The following is a 20,954-nucleotide window of genomic DNA, read 5'->3' on the forward strand; positions in this document are numbered from 1 at the left end:
TTGGGCCAGGTCCAGTGGGGGGGCTTTTGTTTTTATTTTTTTTGTTTTCTGTTTTGTTTTGCATTTTCTTTTATTTATTTTCTTTCACCTTTTAATCCATTTTAAAATACTTAGGCATTTTCTAAAAAGGAGTTTTCTCCAAAATAATTACCAGTGTATTATTTGGCACCCACCGAACATTTTTGTTTAAATTTTTGAAAACTTTTATTTTCCACTTTAATTTAATTGAATTTTGAATTAGGAGTTTGAAAAGAAATGTGATTCCAATGTGATCAAGCCCTGTTTAGCAACATGATTAGCTTAATCACAGAGAGTTACTGTAGCATGATTCTCGGGGTGTTACAAATCTCCTCCACTACAAGAAATCTCGTCCCGAGATTTAGGAGGTAGAAGGAAACAGTGCGGGGTATTCTTCGCGCAGACGATCCTCTCGTTCCCAAGTGGCCTCATCTTCAGAATGGTGCGACCACTGGACTTTGAGAAACTTGATCGCCTTCTGACGTGTGCGGCGTTCAGCTTGGTCGAGAATGCGGACCGGATGCTCCTTATAGGAGAGGTCTTGCTGCAATTCGAGCACTTCATGATCCACAGCTCGGATTGGGTCCTTGAAGCAACGGCGGAGCTGTGACACATGGAACACATCGTGAACCTGAGAAAGGTTCGGCGGTAGCTCCAGTTGGTATGCCACTTTTCCACGCCTTTCGAGAATAGTGAATGGGCCAATATAGCGAGGAGCTAGTTTGCCCTTGATCCCGAAGCGGTGAGCACCCTTCATAGGTGTGACTCGAAGATAAGCCTTTTCGCCAGGTTGATAGACCATGTCTTTATGATGACGGTCATACTGACTCTTCTGACGTGACTGAGCAGTCTTGAGATTCTCGCGAATAATGCGGACTTGTTCTTCGGCATCTTGGATAATATCCGGACCGAAGAGTGGACGTTCCCCAGTTTCTGACCAGTTCAGAGGGGTTCGGCACTTTCGTCCATATAACACTTCGAAGGGGGCCATCTTCAGACTAGCTTGATAGCTATTATTATAAGAGAACTCAGCATACGGGAGAGATTCCTCCCATTTCTTGCCGAAGGAAATAACGCAAGCTCGAAGCATGTCTTCGAGAACTTGGTTGACGCGTTCAACTTGCCCTTGCGATTGAGGATGAAACGCAGTACTGAATGACAGATGAGTTCCCATAGCTTCTTGGAAACTTGCCCAGAATCTTGAAGTGAATAAGCTGCCACGGTCTGAGCTGATAACCAATGGAATACCGTGGAGTGAAACAATCCTGGACATATAGAGCGTTGCCAACTGGCTAGCAGTGATCGTTTCTTTGACTGCCAGAAAATGTGCAACTTTGGAAAGCCGGTCAATGACGACAAGAATAGCATCATTACCTTTCTGTGATTTGGGAAATCCAGTGACGAAGTCCATCTCAACATGGTCCCATTTCCATTCAGGAATAGAGATAGGTTGCAGAGTTCCAGCAGGCCTTTGATGTTCTGCTTTGATACGACGGCAAACGTCACATTCAGCAACATAACGAGCAATGTCTTGCTTCATATTAGACCACCAGAATCTCTGACGGATGTCTTGGTACATCTTTGTACTACCAGGATGGATACATAGAGGCGTATCATGAGCTTCTTTCATAACTTCCTGTGTCATATCCAGGTTTTTCTCTGCACATGGCACCACTAGGCGGCCCTTGAAGTATAGGGTGCCATCTTCAGCAATGGTGAAGAATGAGGGCTTTCCTTCTGCGAGGTAGCGCTTAATCTTGTGGGCTTCAGAGTCATACTTCTGTAGCCTTTTGATGCTGTCCTCGAGATCTGGTTTAGCAACTAGGGTATTGAGGGAACCCTGGGTAACAACGTGGAGGTTCACCTTGCCAAACTCCTTAGGAGGGGGAGCGAGTGCACCCGGAGGAACAATATGGAGGTTCAGCTTCCTGAATTCTTCAACAAGCGAGGGCTGAACTTTGTGAACCTGGAGGTGGTTGCAGTAAGACTTGCGGCTCAAGGCATCAGCCATTACATTAGCCTTGCCTGGCGTATAGGAAATACCCAAGTCAAAGTCTGCAACAAGCTCCATCCATCTCTGTTGACGGAGGTTCAGATCTGGCTGAGTAAACAGATACTTCAGACTTTGGTGGTCAGTGAAGATCTCGCAACGATTACCGAGAAGGTAATGTCGCCACTGTTTCAGCGCATGAATGACAGCAGCAAGTTCGAGGTCGTGAACTGGGTAGTTCTCTTCGTGAGGGCGCAATTGCCGAGAGGCATAAGCAATCACTTTGCGGTCTTGCATTAGGACACAGCCTAATCCTTGACGGGAAGCGTCGCAGTAAATGACGAAGTCCTTCTTAGTATCAGGTGGAGCTAGAACTGGGGCAGAAGTCAACTTGTCTTTGAGTGCCTGGAAACTTTCCTGACATTTGTCTGTCCATTGGAACTTGACACCCTTATGCAACAGGTTAGTCAGAGGCCTGGCGATCTTAGAGAAGTTCTCGACAAATCGACGGCAATAGCTGGCGAGACCGAGAAAACTTCTGACTTGCTTAACGTTCTTGGGAGGAGTCCAATCAAGAATAGCCTGAACTCGTTCAGGGTTGACGGCAATACCATCCTTAGAGATGACATGCCCGAGATAGGTTACTTCGGGTAGCCAGAATTCACATTTGGAGAACTTGGCATATAGTTGATGCTCTCGTAGCTTTTCCAGCACAAGTCGAAGATGTTCAGCATGTTCTTCTTCGTTCTTGGAAAATACCAGGATATCATCCAGATAAACCACGACGAACTTGTCGAGGTAATCCATGAATATATAGTTCATCAGACGAGAGAAGGTGGCTGGAGCATTGGTTAAACCGAAAGACATGACGGTGTACTCGTATGAACCATAGCGAGTCACGAAGGCGGTCTTTGGGATATCCTCTTCGCGAACACGGATCTGGTGGTAGCCCAACCTCAAGTCGAGCTTAGAGAACACTGACGAACCCGCCAGTTGATCATACAGATCATTGATCCGAGGAAGGGGGTATTTATTCTGAATGGTAGCTTGGTTTATAGGACGGTAGTCTTGAACCAACCGGTTTGTCCCATCCTTCTTCTTGACAAAGAGAGAAGGTGCTCCCCAAGGAGAGCAACTTGGGCGAATGAATCCTTTGCGAAGAGATTTGTCGATTTCCTCCTTAAGCTCAAGGAGTTCATGCGGCGGCATTTTGTAGGGTCGCTTGGCTATAGGAGTGGTGCCTGGTTTCAAGTCGATGATGAATTCGACAGCTCTAGCAGGGGGAATCCCTGGAAGTTCTTCGGGGAAGACGTCGAGGAATTCACGCACGACGGGAATGTTTTCAATGCCCTCGAGTGGTGCAGCGTTCAATGCATTCAATGCATAGAGCCTTGCCTAGGCATTTTGCACCAGATGGGCTTGGTAAGTAACTATCTCATCTGAAGGGTGTAGCAGATGGACGGTCTTAGTGGCGCAAACGATTGAAGCAGTATGCGCTTTTAACCAATTCATTCCCAGAATGAGATCAATGCTACAGGACTTCAGTACGATGGGAGAGACAAGAAATTCCAGTCCTTCAATTTCAACAGTAACATCATGACTAACCATAGAGGTTTGACATTGGCCCGTAGGGGTGTGTACCACTAGCGGAGTGTTTATCTCTTCGTAATTAATGCCGTGCAGGAATGCAAATTCTGCTGATATGAATGAATGGGATGCTCCTGTATCAAATAAAACGGATGCTGGTACTGAATTTACGAGGAGTGTACCCATCACAGTAGCAGGCTGGTCTTGAGCTTCGCTGAGATCAACGTGGTTGGCATGAGCACGACCATAAGACTTAGCATTGTTGTTGCGGGGCTGGTTGTTACCACGACCAGCTGCTGGAAGGGCCAGTTGATTCTGGTTCTGATAGCAGTTCCTGGCAAAGTGACCCGGTTGACCACACTTGAAGCACAGACCATTATCGGGAGTGGGAACAGGAGCCCCAGGTGGGGGAGCTGGTAGCTTTGACTACCTAGATGGTGGAGGAGGCAGACGCGGTGCAGCATAAGATTTCCTTGGGGCAGGTGCATTTGGACGATACATGCTGTTCGGGATCCATATCTTACGCTTCTGTGAGGGCGTGCCCGAAGAGGAGCCCGTGTCACGGTTGCGCCTCTGAGAGCTCTGGTACTCCTGCAGACCAGTTTCGACATTGATGGCCTTGTTCACCAAGGTGGCGAAATTGGCGAAGTCATGCACTAGAAGTGCGAGCTTGATGTCGGCTTGAAGGCCATCACGGAACTTCTCCTGTCTGCGTGCATCAGTTGCAATGTCTTCTTCAGCATAGCGGGACAAGTCCAGAAACTCCCGCTGATAAGCTTCGACAGTTTTGTTGCCTTGGGTGAGGTTGCGGAACTCACGCTTCTTCCGGTCCATGACTCCCTGAGGAATGAAGCGGGCACAGAAAGCAGCTTGGAAGTCTGGCCAGGTGATGATTGTTCCAGCTGGCAGAGTACGCCTGTGGCTGTCCCACCATTGAGCTGCGGGTCCCTTTAGAAAGAAGGAAGCAAAGTTGACATAGCTGGCAGGGGCTACATCGGCAGACTCCATCTCATAGGTGATGTCACAGAGCCAGTCATCAGCATCCAGAGGCTGAGTTGAGCTGCGGTAGATGGTTGGGTTGAGGCGTATGAAATCTTGAAGAGTCACTTGGGTTGGCTGCTGGTTCATATTGGGGCGAGGAAACTAGGCCATCATATTTTCCATGAATTGGCGGTTCAGTTCGAACTGTTGGATCATACCAGCCATGTACCCAGGTGGTGGTGGGGCATCGCCACCACGACCACGACCACCTGGTCTAACCATCTTGCTAATATATAACAGGGGTAGTTCAGCATTGAGAAATATTTGCAAAGACAAGAATCATTCATGATGACACATGCATAACGAGAGGAGCACGATAGCTACTACATAGTAGTCGGCGTAACTTACAAAAGGGGTCATGCATACAGTTCAGTACACAGAGTTCAGTACATAGACACTAACATCATAGGCGGCACACAGGCTCGCGGCGACTGCAACTAATACTTAACTAAGCAAGACTAAATCAGTCCCAAGAGGTACTGTGGAAGTAATCGTAGCCCGACAGCTGGTAGTGAGGCAACGGATAGCCCTCCACGTCAGCAGACTGGGAGCCGCGGATACTCAGGTGTAGAGCCCGACGCTCAGGTGGCAGAAGAGGACCAAGTGCGGGAGAGTAGCCTCCCACCTCTGGCCAACCGACACCGTGGGGCATCACGGTCCTGGCTGGGTAGTTCGCAGTACGCGGTACCTGTCCAGATCGGACAAAGGGGTGCAGCAGCGTCAGAGCACGGTAAAGGTGCTGACGGGTGGTGTACATCTCGTGGCGAAGAGCTCGGTTAGCTCGGTCCAGCCCATCAGCATGCACAACCAGGTTCTGATGGTAGAAGGGCTCTCGGGTGACAGTGGAGTAGGCAGCAGTAAAGTATCCTTCCGCACCAACATCAGAGGCGATAGCAATGTGCCTGAAAGGGGAGGTGTCCAACTCCCGATACTCTCCACGAAGACGTGTCAGAGCAGCATAGGCAGCATCGTGGACAGCCATATCGATGGTCACACCAACAACATGTGCGGTGTGCAGCACAGTAGTGGCGTCGTACTCCCGCGAGTAGAGGTGGACGATGGCACGGTACTACTCCTGGTTAAAGTCCTGGTACTCCTCGTAGACGGTGTACTCAGGGTGCCAGCGATAACCCAGATAGGTCATCATCTCAGCTAGCACCGCAGGTGATCCCGAGGCACCAATGGCCGTCGTGTGGCGAACGACCTGCCTCGTGGGTTCCATCTGAAAGCAAAGACGTTTCAAAGGAGTCAAATGACAGTGTGTGAATTGTTCAAAATACTATTCTAAGAAACAACTATGGCTTATCCAACTTTGGGGTGAATGCGGTCACGGGATCCTAGTGTTAGAGTTAGTAAATTCGTTTAACCCGAGTAGAAGAGAGTTCAGAGTCCCAGAGTAAAGGTCGAGGAGTAAAAGATCCTAGTACCACCCAATGGCGACGTGGGCCCGTAAGACACACAGCCATGTTAGTAAAAGTTTTCGTAATGTCTAGACTCGACTTCGGCCAAGGAGTGTGGAAAGGGGGATTCCTACAGGCAGTCGGCTCTGATACCAACTTGTGACGCCCCCGATTTGACCATACACTAATCATGCACGCAAATGTGTACGACCAAGATCAGGGACTCACGGGAAGATATCACAACACAACTCTAAAACATAAATAAGTCATACAAGCATCAGAATACAAGCCAGGGGCCTCGAGGGCTCGAATACAAGTGCTCGATCACAGACGAGTCAGCGGAAGCAACAATATCTGAGTACAGACATAAGTTAAACAAGTTTGCCTTAAGTAGGCTAACACAAACTGGGATACCGATCGAACGAGGCGCAGGCCTCCTGCTTGGGATCCTCCTAACTACTCCTGGTCGTCGTCAGCGGGCTGCACGTAGTAGTAGGCACCTTCAGTGTCGTAGGTGTCGTCGTCGACGGTGGCGTCTGGCTCCTGGACTCCAGCATCTGGTTGTGACAACCAGATAAAAAGAAAAGGGGGAAAAGAGGGAGAGAAGCAACCGTGAGTACTCATCCAAAGTACTCGCAAGCAAGGAGCTACACTACATATGCATGGGTATATGTGTAAAGGGGCATATCAGTGGACTGAACTGCAGAATGCCAGAATAAAAGGGGGATAGCTAGTCCTGTCGAAGACTACGCTTCTGGCCATCTCCATCTTGCAGCATGTAGAAGAGAGTAGATTGAAGTCCTCCAAGTAGCATCGCATAGCATAATCCTACCCGGCGATCCCCTCCTCGTCGCCCTGTTAGAGAGCGATCACCGGGTTGTATCTGGCACTTGGAAGGGTGTATTTTATTCAGTATCCAGTTCTAGTTGTCATAAGGTCAAGGTACAACTCCGGGTCGTCCTTTTATCGAGGGACACGGCTATTCGAATAGATAAACTTCCCTGCAGGGGTGCACCACATAACCCAACACGCTCGATCCCATTTGGCCGGACACACTTTTCTGGGTCATGCCCGGCCTCGTAAGATCAACGCGTCGCAACCCTCCCCCGTCGCGGATCTGGGGGGGAAGAGAGAGGCGCAGAGGCCGAGAGGTGAGCGGGGACCGGCCCCTGTTCCGACCCCGGTCGGGGGAACAGGGAAGGGGAGGGCGAGTGGGAGAGGTGGGCCGGGGTGGAGCTGGGCCTTTCGGCCGGGGGGGGGGGATGGTGCTGGCCGGCTGGGCCTGGGGTTGGCCCCGTTGGGCCAGGTCCAGTGGGGGGGCTTTTGTTTTTATTTTTTTGTTTTCTGTTTTGTTTTGCATTTTCTTTTATTTATTTTCTTTCACCTTTTAATCCATTTTAAAATACTTAGGCATTTTCTAAAAAGGAGTTTTCTCCAAAATAATTACCAGTGTATTATTTGGCACCCACCGAACATTTTTGTTTAAATTTTTGAAAACTTTTATTTTCCACTTTAAATTTAATTGAAGTTTGAATTAGGAGTTTGAAAAGAAATGTGATTCAAATGTGATCAAGCCCTGTTTAGCCACATGATTAGCTTAATCACAGAGTGTTACTGTAGCATGATTCTCGGGGTGTTACACAATTCCTGTTTGTTGCATGTTTTTTGTTTCGTAGAAAATCCATATCAAACAGAGTCCAAACGGGATAAAAACATACGGAGATTTTTTTGGAATATATGTGATTTTTGGGAAGAAGAATCAACGCGAGGCGATGCCCGAGGGGGCCACGAGGTAGGGGTACGCCCCAAGGGGTGGGCACGCCCCTGACCCTCGTGGACACCCCGTAAGGCGGTTGGTGCCCTTCTTTCGCCGCAAGAAATCCAATATCCAGATAAAAATCGTGTCCAATTTTCAGCCCAATCGGAGTTACGGATCTCCGGGAATATAAGAAACGGTGAAAGGCCAGAATGTGGAAGGAAGAAACAAAGAGAGACAGATCCAATCTCGGAGGGGCTCTCGCCCCTCCCATGCCATGGAAGCCAAGGACCAGAGGGGAAACCCTTCTCCCATCTAGGGAGAAGGTCAAGGTAGGAGAAGAAGAAGGGGTGCCCTCTCCCCCTCTCTCTCCTGGTGGCGCCGGAACCCTGCCGGGGCCATCATCGTGTGACGGCGATCTACACCAACACCTCTGTCATCTTTTGACGCCCCCGATTCAATCGTACACTAATCAGACACGCAAACGTGTACGATCAAGATAAGGGACTCACGGGAAGATATCACAACACAACTCTAAAAATAAAATAAGTCATACAAGCGTCATAATACAAGCCAGGGGCCTCGAGGGCTCGAATACAAGTGCTCGATCATAGACAAGTCAACGGAAGCAACAATATCTGAGATAAACATAAGTTAAACAAGGTGCCATAAGATGGCTAGCACAAACTGGGATACAGATCGAAAAAGGCGCAGGCCTCCTGCGTGGGATCCTCCTAAACTACTCCTGGTCGTCGTCAGTGGCATGCACGTAGTAGTAGGCACCTCTAGTGTAGAAGGAGTCGTTGTCGACGGTGGCGTTTGGCTCCTGGGCTCCAGCATCTGGTTGCGACAAGCAGGTAGAATGGAAAGGGGGAAAATAGGGAGAAAAGCAACCGTGAGTACTCATCCAAAGTACTCGCAAGCAAGGATCTACACTACATATGCAGGGGTATCTATGTAAAGGGGCAATATCGATGGACTGAACTGCAGAATGCCAGAATACGAGGGGGATAGCTAATCCTGTCGAAGACTACGCTTCTGGCAGCCTCCGTCTTGCAGCATGTAGGAGAGAGTAGACTGAAGTCCTCCAAGTAGCATCGCATAGCATAATCCTACCCGGCAATCCTCTCCTCATTGCCCTATTAGAGAGCGATTACCGGGTTATATCTGATACTTGGAAGGGTTTGTTTTATTATGTATCCAGTTCTAGTTGTCATAAGGTCAAGGTACAACTCCAAGTCGTCCTGTTACCGAAGATCACGGCTATTCGAATAGATAAACTTCCCTGCAGGGGTGCACCACATAACCCAACACGCTCGATCCCATTTGGTCGGACACACTTTCCTGGGTCATGCCCGGCCTCGGAAGATCAACACGTCGCAACCCTACCTAGGCACAATAGAGTGGTCGGCACGCCGGTCTAAATCCTATTGCGCAGGGGTCTGGGCCCATCGCCCATTGCACACCTGCATGTTGCGAGGGCGGATGGAAGCAGACCTAGCCTAGCAGGCGTTCCAGTCCAATCCGGCGCGCGCCGCTTAGTCACTGACGTAACGAAGGCTTCGGATGATACCACGACGTCGAGTGCCCATAACTTTCCCATGTAGTTGGTTAGTGCGTATAGACCAAATGGCCAGACTCAGATCAAATACCAAGGACTCGTTAAGCGTGTTAAGTATCCGCAAATGGCGACCAGGGCCAGGCCGACCTCTCTCCTAGGTGGTCTCAACCTGCCCTGTCGCTCCGCCACAAAGTAACAGTCGGGGGCCATCGGGAACCCAGGCCCACCTCTACCGGGATGGAGCCACCTGCCCCTTCAACCCCCATCTCCGAACAGTATCATAAGTATTGTAACAGTATAAAGTATATAACATATGCCCGTGATCACCTCCCAAAGTGATCACGGCCCAGTAGTATAGCATGGCAGACGGACAAGAGTGTAGGGCCACTGATGGAATACTAGCATCCTATACTAAGCATTTAGGATTGCAGGTAAGGGTAACAACTGTAGCACCAATGACAGGCTATGCATCAGAATAGGATTAACCGAAAGCAGTAACATGCTACACTACTCTAATGCAAGAATTATAGAGAAGGAATAGGCGATATCTGGTGATCAAGGGGGGGGGCTTGCCTGGAAGCTCAGCCGAGAAGGAGGGGTCGTCAACACCGTAGTCATACTGGGTAGCAGCGGCGTCGGTCTCGGTGTCTAGCGAGAGAAGAGGGGGAAGAAACAATAAATACAATGCAAGCGAATGCATGACGATGCATGACATGACAAAGCGTGATGCTAGGGGTGCCCAATCGCGGTAATAGGTGATACCGGCGAAGGGGGGAAACATCCGGGAAAGTATTCCCGGTGTTTCGCGTTTTCGGACAGATGAACCAGAGGGAGAAAGTTGCGAGTTCGATAGGTTAGGGATGTTTGACGGACGAACGGGCTGCGTATCCGGATTTGTCTCGTCGTTCTGAGCAACTTTCATGTACAAAGTTTTCCATCCGAGTTACAGATTAAAAGATATGATTTTTAAAAGAATTTATTAATTTTCGGAATTTAATTAATTATTTAAATCAATTCGAAATTGGATTTATGACATCGGCATGATTTCATGTTGACGTAATCAGTCAACAGGGGGTTGACTGGGTCAACAGATGCGTGGGTCCCGGTTGTCAATGTCACAGATTAGCTAATCAGAGTTAATTAGTTTTAACTAAGTGTCTAGGTTAATTAACATGATTAATTAGGTTAATTAATTTACTAATTAACTATTTAATTAATTAATTAATTTATTTGTTTGATCTTATCTCCAGGGCGTGGGGCCCGTTTGCCATAGGCCCAGAGGCCAAATGCGGCGGGCTACCGGGCGCGGGCAGGAGCACCCGCCGTGCGCCGCGCCTAGCAGAACCCGGGGGAAAGGGGGGCGCGGGGGCGCTGGCGTCAGGTGCCGGCGGCTGTGGCCGCTGCTGGTCTAGCAGCAGCAAGGTCGGCGAGCGGAGCGAGCAGGGGCTGCCGGGGAGGCGCGGCACGGCAGGGCGCGGACAGATGTGCGCGACACGGGCGAGGGGACGACGGCAGCGAGACGCGGCGCGAAGAGCACGGCCTTGTCTATAACCAAGTTACGGGGTGCGAAGGAGACATGGGAGAGGTCACGGAGGATCGGAGCTCACTGCGGGGGTGTCGAGGAGAAGCTCGGGGAGGCCGACGTGGCACCATAGCAGAGGCAAGGTGGCGCGGCAGTGGCGGTGTCGGCGGCTTGGGCGAGCACGCGCCGACAGGCGCCGACCGAGCGCGGCCAAGGGAGCCGCGGAGCGGCCGCGGCTCTGGCGACTGGGGCATGTTGTAGGGGCGGCGGCCGGTGGTGATGCTTGCGGCCCAACACGAGGGGCGTTGGCGACGACGGCGTGGGAAGGCACACCGGACCGAGGGAGCAGGGGCGGGCGGCCGGGTACGGCGGGGGAGGAGGTCGGGCGACGAGTAGTTGCCCCCCGACCTAGATCGGGGGTGCGGGGGTGGAGGCGAACGTGGGGGGGGAGTGGGGAGAGATGGGGATCGAGCGAGGGATCGGCTAGGGTTAGCTCGCTGGTGGGGGCGGCTGGGCCGTGAGCTTTCTAGATGGGCCAAGTGCCCAGTAGGTTAGGTTAGTTAGTTTCTTTTTATTTTTTGTTTTTTATATACTTTTACTTTACTGTTTTATTTTACATTAGTGTCATGAAATACTAAAGTTAAACCTAAAATAATATTATTAACTATATCTCTGTCCTAAATAATTTGGCACTTTAAATAAGTAATTTGTATTTGTTTATTATTTAAGGAGCATTTAAATAGTTGTTTTTGCTACTGTTTTAGTTACTTCAGTGCATTTAATTTTTTTTATAAAAATTTGGTTTCTTCACCCTAATCACCTATGCATTAACTAGCACAACCCGAACATTTTGGTTTTAATATTTGAAAACTTTTGAGGTTTGCCTTTATTTTGAGTTTGAATTTGAATCGGTTTCAAACTAACGCGAGATTAGCAACAGTAATCGAGGTGACATGGCATCATTAGCAGAGGTTACTGTAGCTTGATTATCCGGGTGTCACACATCTTGACCAACATCTTCATCACCTTCCCCCATCTATCTACAGCGGTCCACTCTCCCGCAACCCGTTGTACCCTCTACTTGACCATGGTGCTTTATGCTTCATATTAATATCCAATGATGTGTTGCCATCCTATGATGTCTGAGTAGATTTTCGTTGTCCTATCAGTAATTGGTGAATTGCTATGATTGGTTTAATTTGCTTGTGGTTATGTTGCTATACTTTGGTGCCCATCAGATGAGCGCGCACGTGGATCACACCATAGGGTTAGCTATATGTTGATAGGACTATGTATTGGAGGGCAAGAGTGACAGAAGCTTCAACCTAGCATAGAAATTGATGCATATGGGATTGAAGGGGGACCAATATATCTTAATGCTATGGTTGGCTTTTACCTTAATGAACGTTAGTAGTTGCGGATGCTTGCTAATAGTTCCAATCATAAGTGCATAGAATTCCAAGTCAGGGATGACATGCTAGCAGTGGCCTCTCCCACATAAAACTTGCTATCGGTCTAGTAAAGTAGTCAATTGGTTAGGGACAATTTCGCAACTCCTACCACCACGTTTCCACACTCGCTATACTAACTTTATTGCTTCTTTACATAAAACAGCCCCTAGTTTTATTTACATGCTCTTTATATTCTTGCAAACCTATCCAACAACACCTACAAAGTACTTCTAGTTTCATACTTGTTCTAGGTAAAGCGAACGTCAAGCGTGCGTAGAGTTGTATCCGTGGTCGATAAAACTTGAGGGAATATTTGTTCTACCTTTAGCTCCTTGTTGGGTTCGACACTCTTACTTATCTAAAGAGGCTACAATTGATCCCCTATACTTGTGGGTTATCACTCCGCGCTTGTTCTCTGACACGTCACAGGACGGGTGTCATCTCTGGGTTTCTTCTATAGGAACTGGCTGCCATGTGTCGAATGGCTGCCACTTAATCACCTTGCGGCTTGACCGCACTGATGGACGATGTGGGTCGTGCTGGAGTGCTTGCTGAGGTGGTTTTGCCTCCGCGAGCCCTGGCAGGCCCTGCCGGGGCGCTTCGGGCACCTGCTTCTGGGGGTGGCACAACTGCAGGATGTTGCTAATCGCAAACGGTGTTGTATGAAAACCGTTAGAAATGTGTAAAACATTTGCGATGACGGATGCATCAAACATGGTTCAGGTTTTAGTTGCGTGTGCGATGAAGGGCATACGGTTCAGTTCAATGAACTATTTGCGATGAGGAGAAACAAAAGAAACAGGTAGCCAGATGAAGGCGTGTGCGATACACAGCATACGGTTCACTCGGATGAACTGTTTGTGATTAGGCAACACAAAAGAAACGGTCAGCCAGATCAAAGGTGTGTGCGATATACGACACGCGGTTCACTCGGATGAACTGTTTGCGTTGAGACATGAGAACAGAAACGGTTTAACTTAACAAGATGTGTGTGATACACGGCAAACATGTCTGTAATCAGAAATGTGTGTGAAGACCGATAAGAACACAGACGGTTGCTGCTAATAAGACGTGTGTGTTGTGCGATGGGATTGCATACAGAACAACAACATATATATATATACACACACTTATAAGGACATGCTTGCATAACCAAATTAAACATCCACTTACATAGGTGGCTACTACAACCATGGCATTTGCACACACCAAAGTAAACTATTACATGCATAATTACATAGGTGGCTACTACACACATGACATTTCCACACACACCAATAAAGTAAAGTATATATTACATGCATGATTAACTAGCATAAACGATCATCTGATCATCATCTACTTCTTGTGACGCTTGCTCTTCTTGTGGCTCGATCCGGGCTCGTCGATTTGGGTAACGAGGCACTTCCTCATGTCAACGATCCGCCTGTGCATCTCGTAGCATGTGTACACGCTCTTGGCCGCGAACCTGAGGTGAGGTTCATCCAGTTGCCGCATCCAGGCCTTGTGCCAGGATACGGACTTGTTCTCTGGGCATCCTGCTTCATCTTTTCGTAGTAGGGGTCGATGATGGCCGAGGCGAGTTCGACCAGGGAGTCCTGCTTCGTGCTGCCCCAGACCCTGTAGTGGTCACGGATTTCGACAAGGTTCTTGCAGGCCAAGCCCGTAACACTGAGCGCTTTTACATCGTCTTTGGTATCCACCGTGGCGAACTTGTAGTCGGTGCTGTTGACAAACCTGTTGAAACGGTCGCAAGGCTCTGTGGCCATGCAGTAGTGGTAGATGAGGACATGATGGCGCACGCACAACTGGGCGACGGCAACCTTCTGATCTATGCCGGGACGACCGGCGGTGTACTGGAGGTCGATGCCGACCACCTTGTACTTGTCTCCAGCAAGCAACTGCTCAACGCTGTTGATGTAGTCGTCCACCACGGCCGGGTCGATGGTGTACACCACCGAGAGATCCATCTCCCGCGCGTGGGTCTCCACTCTATGCTCGCCGAACTCCATTGGAGCACCGCCGGACATCTCCTCACTATGTGTCGTCGTGGGTGTTCTTGTTGTGTTGTGGGGCGTGATCGAAAGGTTTAAGAGACTAAGGTTATAATGGCCGCGGGAATTAAAGGGGAAGCCGGACGACCAGGAATATCGGCAGGCCCTGATGGCAGTTCTAATTTGCAGCGCGTAACTCCATCGTGCCGCACGTAACTGCATCGCGTGGCAACGCGCGCGGCGCAACCGCATGCATATGGGGCCCCGACGTGATCGTGCGCATGCCCAACCGCTGGCAGAGCGCGCGCGAAGGGACGCGAGCAGAGCGTTGCGCGGTCGCCTCAAGGAAAAGTTGTCCACAAGCCGAGCGCGCCGACGGACATGAGCAGAGCGCGCCAACGGACGCGACAGAGCGCGCCGCGACGCCTAACGGCGAGCACAGCGCGCTGCGGCGCCTAACAGCGAGCAGAGCTTGCCGAGGGACGCGAGCAGAGGACGACATAGTGATACGTGGCAAATAAGACGAACTGTGCGAGCGATGTCGGAGACATCAAGCACGAATCAGATTAGAGTTGCGCGTGTGATACATGGCAGACAGTTGATCCATCAGACCTATTTGTGATGGAATAAGCCGTGTGTGTTGCGGGCAAACGCTTGCTGGTGTATAACGTTAAATTTAACCAAAAAAGTGTTAATGCATGTTACAAAAATTGTATAGCTGGAAACTATGTTCAAATACGACTCCAACGATATAATCTATGGCGACGTGCATTCGTATTTCATTAGTTAAATCCTACTTATAAACCAGGACGGGGGTATAGTAGGTAATTAAATCGCAAACGTTTTTTTATTAACTGTATGTGTACGTGTCCTCTCGTCCTCCTCTCGCACGTCTTGTCACCCCACTGCTGCAGACGGCTTACAGCGCAAGCTTGCGCAGCGCGGGGGGCGTTCTTTTGGCCAAACGGTGGCGCCAATGAATCGTCGGTGAGCCCGTTCCCACGCAACCTCGCAGGTTCCCGCGCAAGCTTCCCGCCCGACTCGGTGAAATCCCCCAAAATCCCAATGCTTACCGGCCTGCTATAAAAACCCTCACGGCCGGCGAGTCCTGCGTCGCATTTTCCCCTCCCTCCCTGTAGCTTATCTCGTCTGCTTCTCCCACAATCGCCAATGGCACCGGTCCGTCGTCGTCGCTCAGCCACTCCGCCGTCATCAGAGGACAGCTCCAGCTGGGAGGCTACACTGCGGCGGCGGCGCTGTCCCCAGCGTAGTGTAGTGCGCGTGGCGTCCCTGTTGGGTGTGCGCGGAACACCCACCACACGCTCCGCCGCCGCTGCCCGTCGGCAGCTGTTGCCGGCCGCCGTTGCCGCCACACCACCGTCGAAAGCCAGGGCCATCTCCCACTCCGCCGCTGCTGCCGGAAGGCGGGAGGTGGCCGTCGTGGCCGCCACCCCACTACCGGCCACCGTGGCCATCGCCCGCTCCGCCACCGCGGCCCGAAGGCGGGAGGTGGTGGTCGTGGCCGCCACCCCATCGTCAGCTTCCTTGGCGCCAGCCTACCGTCGACCGCCGGGATCATCACCCGCTCCGCCACCGGCGCCCGAAGGAGGGAGGCGGAGGTGGAGGCCCGCACGTGCGTCAGCGACCTTGCGCGCTACATCGAGTTCCTGCGGGAGGAGGAGGAGCGCCTCGTCGAGCACGCAAAGAGCCTTACCGCAGTCGTGGCCGCAGCACACGCCGACGCAGAGGCGAGGAATCAGGAGATCTACGAGCAGTCCGGCCGCTTCGAGAGGGATCGTCTGGAGCGGCAGTGGGCGTTCGAGCTGGCGAGCGTCGCTGAACGTGCAACAGTGGCAGGCACCGTATTGCATTTCTCCAGCTCGTCGGTAGGCTCCTCCTCCTCCTCTGCCTCTTACTGAGCGCGCTCGGCAGAGGAGAGGCTGCCGGAAGTAGCACAAAGCCCCTCCGTGGTAGTAGTAGTATTTAGGGGCTATTTTGTTCAGTTCATCTGACTATAGATGTGTGGTCGAACTGTACAACGTACTTAAAATTAGCTAGTATATATAGTTGAACTAGCTATTTCAGTACGTGGTTGGCAACAATTGGGGAGAAGTTTGGTCGGTTCAGCTGTCGAGTTGAACTGTTTGTATAAATTAAGAACGACTGCTTAATCTATGAATGAAATCTATGCTTAATTACTGAATTTTAGTTGCAAAAATTACATAGTGCTAATGATTTCTAGCTGCATATTTTGACAAATCGCAGTGTTACAAGGATTGACAAATGGCAACGTTACTAGATCAACAAATGTAAATCTTTCCAGTTTGACAAATGGCAACATACCCAATATGACAGATGCAAATCTTACCAAATTGTTTGTACGTGGTTGCACACGGGTCATCCAGAACAACCGTTTGCGTTGAAGGGATGCACAAATCCTGCGCTGCTCTCACTTTGCATACGGGTGTTCTATCTAAATCGTTTGCGATCAAGAGCTGCAGAAATCCAGCTCGGCACATTTTCTCTTGGCTTCCTGGGGAAGCTGTCGGTTTGCATATGGGTGTTCTAACTAAAATGTTTGCGATGAGTGTTTTATATTTAAAAAGCGAATTAAACTGCGTCTTGGGCACCATTAATGGAGAGGAAGCGAGCAAGGCGCGCGGCCATGGAAATCAAAGGGCACGCTTCCCAGTGAGCCTGCGCAGCGTACAGCTCGCACGCTTCCCGGTGAGCCTGCACACTCGAGGACAGCTTGCACGCCTCTCGGTCAGCCTGCGCACCAGACGGCGCAGCCTCCCATTCAGTCAAGGTCAAGCAGCTATCCGCACAGCACCTCCTACGGCCATTAAAACCAAGACATGTGGCATCACCTGAATGCTTAACAGAATTTTGGATTTACTAGAATTTAAAAACCAGGCATCTCAATGTTTTGCCGGCAATCAATGGTGCCCAGGTGTTTGAAATTCATGCCCATTTCTTGCATGGGACCTAAGCATGCACCCAAGGACACAATTTGATTTTTCAACCAATTTATATGCACTGGAGCATGTGCATGTAGTTCAAATTTGAATTATGCACATAAATGCATTGAAAACTCAGTTAATGCATAAAAATGTCCAAACGAACCCCGAAAAATCACAAAAATTCACACAACACTCCTGTTGTTCTATGTTGACACGAGAAAAAATTTGAAAGCAATAAGAGGCAATGGATATCGTTTCGTCCCCAAAGGTGGGACGTTCCCTACCGAAAACCATCATGCTTGTTGTGAGAAGCTCCGGTTTGTGAGAAGCATATACCCAAACCTGCCCCAAATGGGACAAAATTTGTACCACGGCATGTTGATGCCGCTCCATGATAGCATGCCAAGTTTCATGAATTTCAGACGAGTTTTGGATTTACTAGAATTTAAAAACCAGGCATCTCAATGTTTTGCCGGCAATCAACGGTGCCCTGGTGTTTGAAATTCATTCCCATTTCTTGCATGGGACCTAAGCATGCACCCAAGGACACAGATTTGATTTTTCAACCAATTTATATGCACTGGAGCATGTGCATGTAGTTCAAATTTGAATTATGCACATAAATGCATTGAAAACTCAGTTAATGCATAAAAATGTCCAAACGAACCCCGAAAAATCACAAAAATTCACACAACACTCCTGTTGTTCTATGTTGACACGAGAAAAAAATTGAAAGCAATAAGAGGCAATGGATATCGTTTCGTCCCCAAAGGTGGGACGTTCCCTACCGAAAACCATCATGCTTGTTGTGAGAAGCTCCGGTTTGTGAGAAGCATATACCCAAACCTGCCCCAAATGGGACAAAATTTGTACCACGGCATGTTGATGCCGCTCCATGATAGCATGCCAAGTTTCATGAATTTCAGACGAGTTTTGGATTTACTAGAATTTAAAAACCAGGCATCTCAATGTTTTGCCGGCAATCAACGGTGCCCTGGTGTTTGAAATTCATTCCCATTTCTTGCATGGGACCTAAGCATGCACCCAAGGACACAGATTTGATTTTTCAACCAATTTATATGCACTGGAGCATGTGCATGTAGTTCAAATTTGAATTATGCACATAAATGCATTGAAAACTCAGTTAATGCATAAAAATGTCCAAACGAACCCCGAAAAATCACAAAAATTCACACAACACTCCTGTTGTTCTATGTTGACACGAGAAAAAAATTGAAAGCAATAAGAGGCAATGGATATCGTTTCGTCCCCAAAGGTGGGACGTTCCCTACCGAAAACCATCATGCTTGTTGTGAGAAGCTCCGGTTTGTGAGAAGCATATACCCAAACCTGCCCCAAATGGGACAAAATTTGTACCACGGCATGTTGATGCCGCTCCATGATAGCATGCCAAGTTTCATGAATTTCAGACGAGTTTTGGATTTACTAGAATTTAAAAACCAGGCATCTCAATGTTTTGCCGGCAATCAACGGTGCCCTGGTGTTTGAAATTCATTCCCATTTCTTGCATGGGACCTAAGCATGCACCCAAGGACACAGATTTGATTTTTCAACCAATTTATATGCACTGGAGCATGTGCATGTAGTTCAAATTTGAATTATGCACATAAATGCATTGAAAACTCAGTTAATGCATAAAAATGTCCAAACGAACCCCGAAAAATCACAAAAATTCACACAACACTCCTGTTGTTCTATGTTGACACGAGAAAAAAATTTGAAAGCAATAAGAGGCAATGGATATCGTTTCGTCCCCAAAGGTGGGACGTTCCCTACCGAAAACCATCATGCTTGTTGTGAGAAGCTCCGGTTTGTGAGAAGCATATACCCAAACCTGCCCCAAATGGGACAAAATTTGTACCACGGCATGTTGATGCCGCTCCATGATAGCATGCCAAGTTTCATGAATTTCAGACGAGTTTTGGATTTACTAGAATTTAAAAACCAGGCATCTCAATGTTTTGCCGGCAATCAACGGTGCCCTGGTGTTTGAAATTCATTCCCATTTCTTGCATGGGACCTAAGCATGCACCCAAGGACACAGATTTGATTTTTCAACCAATTTATATGCACTGGAGCATGTGCATGTAGTTCAAATTTGAATTATGCACATAAATGCATTGAAAACTCAGTTAATGCATAAAAATGTCCAAACGAACCCCGAAAAATCACAAAAATTCACACAACACTCCTGTTGTTCTATGTTGACACGAGAAAAAAATTGAAAGCAATAAGAGGCAATGGATATCGTTTCGTCCCCAAAGGTGGGACGTTCCCTACCGAAAACCATCATGCTTGTTGTGAGAAGCTCCGGTTTGTGAGAAGCATATACCCAAACCTGCCCCAAATGGGACAAAATTTGTACCACGGCATGTTGATGCCGCTCCATGATAGCATGCCAAGTTTCATGAATTTCAGACGAGTTTTGGATTTACTAGAATTTAAAAACCAGGCATCTCAATGTTTTGCCGGCAATCAACGGTGCCCTGGTGTTTGAAATTCATTCCCATTTCTTGCATGGGACCTAAGCATGCACCCAAGGACACAGATTTGATTTTTCAACCAATTTATATGCACTGGAGCATGTGCATGTAGTTCAAATTTGAATTATGCACATAAATGCATTGAAAACTCAGTTAATGCATAAAAATGTCCAAACGAACCCCGAAAAATCACAAAAATTCACACAACACTCCTGTTGTTCTATGTTGACACGAGAAAAAAATTGAAAGCAATAAGAGGCAATGGATATCGTTTCGTCCCCAAAGGTGGGACGTTCCCTACCGAAAACCATCATGCTTGTTGTGAGAAGCTCCGGTTTGTGAGAAGCATATACCCAAACCTGCCCCAAATGGGACAAAATTTGTACCACGGCATGTTGATGCCGCTCCATGATAGCATGCCAAGTTTCATGAATTTCAGACGAGTTTTGGATTTACTAGAATTTAAAAACCAGGCATCTCAATGTTTTGCCGGCAATCAACGGTGCCCTGGTGTTTGAAATTCATTCCCATTTCTTGCATGGGACCTAAGCATGCACCCAAGGACACATATTTGATTTTTCAACCAATTTATATGCACTGGAGCATGTGCATGTAGTTCAAATTTGAATTATGCACATAAATGCATTGAAAACTCAGTTAATGCATAAAAATGTCCAAACGAACCCCGAAAAATCACAAAAATTCACACAACACTCCTGTTGTTCTATGTTGACACGAGAAAAAAATTGAAAGCAATAAGAGGCAATGGATATCGTTTCGTCCCCAAAGGTGGGACGTTCCCTACCGAAAACCATCATGCTTGTTGTGAGAAGCTCCGGTTTGTGAGAAGCATATACCCAAACCTGCCCCAAATGGGACAAAATTTGTACCACGGCATGTTGATGCCGCTCCATGATAGCATGCCAAGTTTCATGAATTTCAGACGAGTTTTGGATTTACTAGAATTTAAAAACCAGGCATCTCAATGTTTTGCCGGCAATCAACGGTGCCCTGGTGTTTGAAATTCATTCCCATTTCTTGCATGGGACCTAAGCATGCACCCAAGGACACAGATTTGATTTTTCAACCAATTTATATGCACTGGAGCATGTGCATGTAGTTCAAATTTGAATTATGCACATAAATGCATTGAAAACTCAGTTAATG

The sequence above is a fragment of the Triticum aestivum genome, chromosome 6D, assembly GCF_018294505.1.
Source record: "Triticum aestivum cultivar Chinese Spring chromosome 6D, IWGSC CS RefSeq v2.1, whole genome shotgun sequence".
NCBI lineage: Eukaryota > Viridiplantae > Streptophyta > Magnoliopsida > Poales > Poaceae > Triticum > Triticum aestivum.